The sequence below is a fragment of the Etheostoma spectabile genome, unplaced genomic scaffold (genome assembly GCF_008692095.1).
Source record: "Etheostoma spectabile isolate EspeVRDwgs_2016 unplaced genomic scaffold, UIUC_Espe_1.0 scaffold270, whole genome shotgun sequence".
Classification (NCBI taxonomy): domain Eukaryota; kingdom Metazoa; phylum Chordata; class Actinopteri; order Perciformes; family Percidae; genus Etheostoma; species Etheostoma spectabile.
This window is the reverse complement of record NW_022605574.1, coordinates 264,274-272,091: the sequence shown is the minus strand read 5'-3', so window position 1 is coordinate 272,091 and position 7,818 is coordinate 264,274.

The following is a 7,818-nucleotide window of genomic DNA, read 5'->3' as shown; positions in this document are numbered from 1 at the left end:
CCTCCCACAGCCACAGCCCCCCCCTGCCCGGCAGCCCCACCAGCTCGCTGCTCTAGACCCCCAGCCCCCCAGCCCCCCTCCCTCAGACTGGACTCTGGACCAGAGCTCCCAGTTCATCCAGAACCAGGACTCTGAACTGGGACATAAGCTGATGTGTGTTTAGGAAAAGGGGGACGTCTCTCCTCCTCCCTCCTGCAGCGCTCCAGCTGCTGCACAGCTGTTTGAGATTTCGTCACTGTATTATATCCAAACTGTTTTGTGCCAATCAGTACTACATATTTTTGTGTGTTTTTGAAAATTCCCATTCATCAACAACATGTCAACACAATGAGGGAATATAGACGTCGATATGCACACGAGTAGACCTTTTTTTCTGGTACGCTGATCTCTTATCTTTGATACGTCAGAAGATGGAAAGTCAAGAAAGATCGGAAACACAGAGTTATTTGTTAATGTGTCGTGCTGGACTGTTGTACTGAAAAGTGAATGTGCGTGCCAAAGACGTCACACCTGGGCGTCACACCTGGATGTCACACCTGGACGTCACACGTCACACCTGGACGTCACACCTGGACGTCACGTCACACCTGGACGTCACGTCTGGACGTCGGACGTCACACCTGGACGTCACACCTGTACGTCACACGTCACACCTGGACGTCACACCTGGACGTCACACGTCACACCTGGACGTCACACCTGGACGCCCCACGTCACACCCGGACGTAACACGTCACACCTGGACATCACACCTGGACGCCCCACGTCACACCTGGACATCACACCTGGACGCCCCACGTCACACCTGGACGCCCCACGTCACACCTGGACGTCACACGTCGCACCCGGACGTCACATGTCACACCCGGACGTCACACCTGGACGTCACACTTGGACGTCACACCTGGACGTCACACCTGGACGTCACACCCGGACGTCACACCTGGACGCCCCACGTCGCACTTGGACGTCACACCTGGACTTCACAGCTGGACTGGACTAGACTGACCGAACCTGTACAATGAAGAAGCATCACGCGGCCATTATCCCTCCCTGTGCTTACAAGCCTGTACAGTACCTGGACATGTTTGGAGAAAAGGTGCTCGTTACCTTTTATATTCTCCCAGACACAAACGAAGAAATGGACATAAACTGCAGTCTGGTCGGATCTACACTCCCTGTAGGATTCTGGTATTTTTACACATTGTTTCTTATTTCCTGTTTACATATTTAAAGATCCCGTCGAGGATCCATATTTTCTCTTTTTGTATGTACTGTAGACAGAGTGCTGTATTGGCTGTACACTTACTGTACACTAGTGATTATTATTGTGAGTTTATTTTCTTGTGTCACGCTTAATACAGATGCATGCCAAAGATTATTCAAGATATAATATTTAGCCAGAAATACCCTTATAATGTCCTTTGGTGCAAACTGACTGTTGTTATCTGACTGTCTCAACATGGGAACGACCGACACATTACGCTGCAGGGCTGCAACTAACCGGTGTTTTAATTACAGCTCCAACTAATCATCTGACCTGTGAAATGTCATTAAATTGTCATCAGCCCAAGATGACGACTTCAAATGTCCAGAACCTAAATATATTCAGTTACTATGACGGGAAGAAAATGTTTTACTAAAAAAAAAGTACTCAAACGCTTCATTGATTATCGAAATAGTTGCAGTTAATTGACTTACTTACTTACTTGACGGTTCTTATGATACCTTATGAAAAGTTAACCTTGGAATGCCCTGCAACACGAGCGCTCAGGCACCAAAACGACCGGGTTAGGGTTAGAAAAGGGTTTTACATTCGTATAGCTCTTTATATTACATCACCTGACTAAAGATAAACCATCTTCGACCGCTTATCCGGTGTCGGGTCGCGGGGGCAGCAGCTCCAGTAGGGGCCCCAAACTTCCTTTCCCGAGCCACATCAACCAGCTCGACTGGGGGATCCCGAGGCGTTCCCGGCCAGGTTGGAGATAATATCCTCCACCTGGTCCTGGGTCTTCCCGAGGCCTCCTCCCAGCTGGACGTCCCTCACCTAGTCCGGTCTTCCCCGAGCCTCTCCCAGTTGGACTGCCTGGACACCTCCCTAGGGACCCCCCAGGAGGCATCCTACCAGAGCCCGAACCACCTCACCGCTCCTTTCAACGCGAAGGAGCAGCGGCTCTACTCCGAGCTCCTCTCGGATGACTGGCTTCTCACCCTAGGCTCTAAGGGAGACGCCAGCCCCCCTCCTGAGGAAACCCATTTCGGCCGCTTGTACCCTAAAGATAAACGTTATTAATAAATAATAAATTACTTTTTTTTTTTTTCACTCTGTTAGTTAATACACACAGGCCCAGAAACTATAATTCAATTCAATTTTATTTATATAAAAAAATCAACTATACACGCACTAAGGGAGAGATGTCAGAGTGAGGCCATGACAAGTGCTCTGATCAGTTGGGGGTGAAGGGGCACCTTTCCAGTCCACACGGGTACTTGGTCCGCACGGGGATTTGAACCAGTTCCCAGGCCAGGTCCCTGGGGGGGGCAGTAGCTCAGCCCATAGGGGAGTTGGGTTGGGAACCGGTTCAAGTCCCATACGGACCAAAGTACGGAGTGTGGATCGGTGGCTGGAGAGATGCCACTTCACCTCCTTGGTGCTGCCAGGTGCTCTTGAGCAAGGCACCGTACCCCCCCCCCAACTGCTCAGTGCGCTAGTCCAGCTGGCAGCCCCCCCCACTCTGACATCTCTCCATTAGAGCATGAATAGGTCCTGAGCATGTGTGTGTATTTCAGACCTGTGTGTATCGATTACTAACAAACTGAGTCTTATAATTTCCCCACTGGGGATCAATAAACAGTATAAATTATTGTTATTAAATTAAATTATTACAGACTGAGCCACACCGAACATCTGTTAGAGGCAGCCCTGCGATTACAGTACGTGGGTAATATACACATTAATGTGTGCATTACTTTTCGTAGGTTTAAGTACAAACAGTAAATGAGAACAGCTGATTTTTTGCAGCGAGGTCAAAGTAGAAACTATAAAACGGCCGTTGATGATTTCACGTCATATCAGGATTGCTGGATTTTCATTAACCAAACAATGAAAATCTTTTTCTAATCTCGTGGCAACTGTTTCTCACATTACTTATAAAAATAGAGCTGTAAAGTATGAACTCCTGCTTCATATTCCAATGACTCACTTTGTTAAACATGGTGGGGATGTTACCTTGGCAAATAGCAATAACAAGACATGTTGACAATCAGATGTAAACGGCTTCGTTTCCCATGATGTTTTTTTGCTACTTCTGTTTCTTTTGCTCTGACGTTATCTCGCTTCTGTGTCTTTCCTTCGACTCTGATCCAAATAATAGTTTCAGCTACTGTAGACGTATCGAGTGTTGCTTGTTGGTCTTTTTGTTTTCAAGCCTAAACTCAATAAAGTTGTCTTAGCTCAGGGGAGTGGTGTCATGTCTTGTTACGCAGCAGATGTTTAATAATCACAGTAATATCTTACATATGCACATTTTAATTCGGAGAAGCAGCTTAAATAGCTTCTGGTGTGAAGATCCTTTAAACTGTCGGAGAAATGGAGATATACAAGTGTGTGTCGTCTGCAGAGGTGGGTAGTAACGAGTTACATTTACTCCGTTACATTTACTTGAGTAAGTTTTTGAAAAAATTGTACTTCTAGGAGTAGTTTTAAATCACTATACTTTTACTTTTACTTGAGTAGATTAGTGAAAAATAAACTGTACTCTTACTCCGCTACATTAGGCTCCAATGAGCTCGTTACTCGTTACTCCGCGTCATTGTTTTTACCCCCGCGTACGTCTCATGTTGTTTTATTTTGACAGAGAGTCTTCCGCTGAACGTGACTGTGCTTAACCAATCACCCTTCGTTTGCAGTCACGTGACCGTACTTGTTTCAGCAGCGGGACAGGTTAGCTTACAGTCGTACAAAGCAAAGAAAACAGCACAACGTATGCGGTGTGTTCAGGGTCTACCAAAACAAACGACATGTCAGCGTTCAACAACTCATTCTAACCTGAGGAGACGTAGCGGTGGTTGTAGTTTTTGCTGTGGAGAGGTGGATGTTTGTCTTTTAGGTTACATAAGTATGTTTTACACATGCAGTATCCATCCAAATTTGATGTGACAAGCTCTCAAGTAAGCTATTTTGTAATTATAAATTAATTTAAATTTATTTATTGATTGGATGAACTATAGTTTGCCTAAAATGATTATTTTGTATTTTTGTCTGATGATTGATGCTTGTGTAAGAAATAAACAGACATTACTCAACAGTTACTCACTACTTGAGTAGTTTTTTTCATCAGTACTTTTTTACTTTACTCAAGTAATTATTTGGATGACTACTTTACTTTTACTTGAGTCATATTATTCTGAAGTAACAGTACTTTTACTTGAGTACAATTTTTGGCTACTCTACCCACCTCTGGTCGTCTGCATAATGTTTCACATCATGTTACTTATTATAACATTGCCCACAGTGTCTGTCGAGCAAAATCACCTAGACAACAGGAAACTTTATCCGCCTGCATTTTAACCCTCATGTTGTCTTTCCGTCAAAATTGAAAATCAACCCTTTTGTTGATGCTTTATATCAATATTTGTAACTTTTCCTTAAGTTTTTGTCCTTTTTTGATGTTTTTTTTCCACATGTTTGTCGCTTTGTTTTGACATCTTCAACACTACGTAACACTAACTTTAGTTTTACAGCTTTTTTGGGAATTTATGGTCAATTAACCTCATTTGTAGGAAATTATACCTAATGTTTGAGTAATAAAAGCAGAAATTAGGAATTATTGAGACTAAAATTAAAGGACATGCGTCCTTGTGGGACGGATAAGACGTGAGGAAGGGGAGCAAGTGAAGGACTCGTGGATGCACTTAACCCTCGTGTGTCTTCCCGTCCAAATTTAAAATACAATGCTTTTTATCTGTGGTTTTTTTTAGTTTTCTTAGTTTTGTCCCTGGGTGGAATCAATCATGTTATTTTGGGGAATTAAAAAGAACATTTAAATAGGAAAACGGGTCAATTTGACCCGAGAACAACATGAGGGTTAAGAGTGGAAGGGGACTTATTCACAACAATTCATCAGAAGTTCAGGTACCACAAACACTTATTCATGCATGTGTTAGCAATATATGAAAAGTATATTTTAGAATAGCCATTGTTGCTAAATTATCAACAATGTGCCGGAAGACTTAAATGCATGAAAAATATGTTTTTTTTTAGCCACGTTAGCAGTCAGCCCTGAAACTAAAGCCGTTCATGTTCCCCTCAGGATGAGTCGTGATGACTCAGATCCTCTGACTCTGCATCTAGCGCCACAGTCAGGGCAAAGATATTAGAAAACGCTTCCAATACTTTGGTTCATGATCAAATTCCTGCAGAACTAATGGATGACATTCCCATCAGCCTCCGCTGCTTTGTGTTAACTGCTAACTAGCACGCTAAAATCAGCATATTTACTTTGTCATGTTAGCATGAACGTGAGTTTTTCCAAAGTACATAAACTAACACGGCTGCAGACTCGTTGGGACGAACGCGGCCTCAGTATTCTTACGTCACAGTATGTAAAATAGCTATTTGTTATGGTTTTGGTGTTTTGTCTCGTCTTATTGAGGTAGTCTGTCTTCCTGTCTTCATTTCTTAGCCTGGTTTTCTGTCTTGTCTTGTGATTGTGTTATTTTTGGTCTCGTCTTGTATATGTTCTGTTTCCTGTTTTATTGTGACAGTCTTGTTTTCTGTGCCGTCGTGTCTAGTTTTACTTCTTGCCTTAGTTTCCCCGCCCTTGTGATTGTCTGATGTCTTCCACCTGTTTCCCAGCCCTTGTGTCCCCTGTCTCTTGTTGTCCCCCTTATCCTGGGTCAGATCAGTGGTTCAGTTTGGAGGATCTATGTGGTCAGTCGTCCCGGTTTGTCTCTATGTTCCTGTCCCACTGATTCCTGTTTTGTCTTTCCCATTTTTCCGGATTTCATTCCCTGCTGTTTGCTGCTGGACACTTTTTGTTGTAAGGATTTTCTTTATTAAATATTCAAGCTGTATTTTGCTTATGGTCTCTGCACTTGAGTCTTACATTCTCTAAAGCTTGTGAAAGGTATTATTATTTCATTATATCTGTATCATGCCAAACATTTGTCCCATCCCATACAAGATTGCAAGACACCACTGTTTAACGGACTTCTTCTTCTGTAACGTATACAAACCATGTGGATTAATACATGAAATGTGTGTCCGTCCATCCGTGTGTGTCCAGCACATAAAGCTCAAACTAGCTGTGCAACAGAGTCAAAGTTAAACACAATACCTGAGACCTTTCCCACAGTTCGACATCGTCGCAGTAAAAAGGGGTTAATAATAAAATGACTGAATTTAGTTCACACTGTCATAACTCCCTGGGACACTACAGAACTGAGCCCTCATTAATGATATTAGTAACACCTGGGCTTTTATCACTGGGAAAAATAAGTCAAACATTGTGTCTGTTGAGAGCGTCGTCCAGGCCCTGCACACCTGGGCTCCACCCACACAGGTGTCTTCTCTCATTAGACCTCTCGCCAGGGGCTCAATCTCACGTCTCTCATTTCATTTCCAGGTATTGTTGCTGACTCGAGATCTGCTCAGGTTGACGGGGTGTTTGAACTTTAATGGAAACGCATCAGGTCACAAATATATTCATCTAGCAATAAGAATGATGAAGGTGCCACTTGTCCTTCGCTAACAGATGCAAGGTGAACCCTCGTGTTGTCTTCCCGTCAAATTTGAAATCTACATTTTTGACGCTTTTTATTGATGTTTTAACTCTTACTTTTTTGACGTTTTCAACACTACCTTATTAACTTTAGTTTTACAGTTATTTTTGGAATTTAGGGTCGATGAACCTTATTTATAGGATATTATACCTACTGTTTGAGTTAAAAAAGCACAAATTTAAAATTAAAGGAATGGATGTTGATGGATAATCCCAGACTGGAATATGTCAACTTTCACTCAATACTTTTTACATTTAATACTACTATTTCAAATGCTATAAAAATTGAAGAAGACGCCCCAAAATTAGCCATCAAAATCACCCCAAAGAGCGTTGGGTGGAATCAATCATGTTATTTTGGGGAATTAAAAAGAACATTGACATAGGACAACGGGTCAATTTGACCCAAGGACAACATGAGGGATAACGAGAGACTCATGAAGATGTCTTTCAATCAAACCATACACCCCCCCCCCCGGTTCTGTTAGAGGTCTCATCAGCCAGATTAAGTGGAAACATCTATTGTATGCGGGTGTTCAGAGCTCTTATTCCCGCCCCGAGGACCAAGGTTGGATCTCTAAGTCGCTCTGAGCGAGGATACATGAGAGCAGATGTTCTGAAAGCCGTCACAGCTGAAGAAGTCATGGGACACTTCAGAGGAAAGGACGTCTCAGCCCTCTAAAAAATGTCCTTGTATCTTCTCTCCCCCCATGCGTCCTTGGTGGGACGGACTAAGACGTGAGGAAGGGGAGCAAGTGAAGGACTCGTGGATGCACTTTAACCCTCGTGTTGTCTTCCCGTCCAAATTTAAAATCAATGCTTTTGATCTGTGGTTTTTTTTTTTACTTTTTCTTATGTTTTTGTCCCTTTTTTCAACACTTTTGACTTTCTTCAATGTTTGTCACTTTGACGTTTTTTAACACTACGTAACACTAACTTCTTAACTTTAGTTTTACAGTGTTTTTTGGAATTTATGGTCAATAAACCTCATTTATAGAAAATCATGCCTAATGTTTGAGTTAGAAAAGCAGAA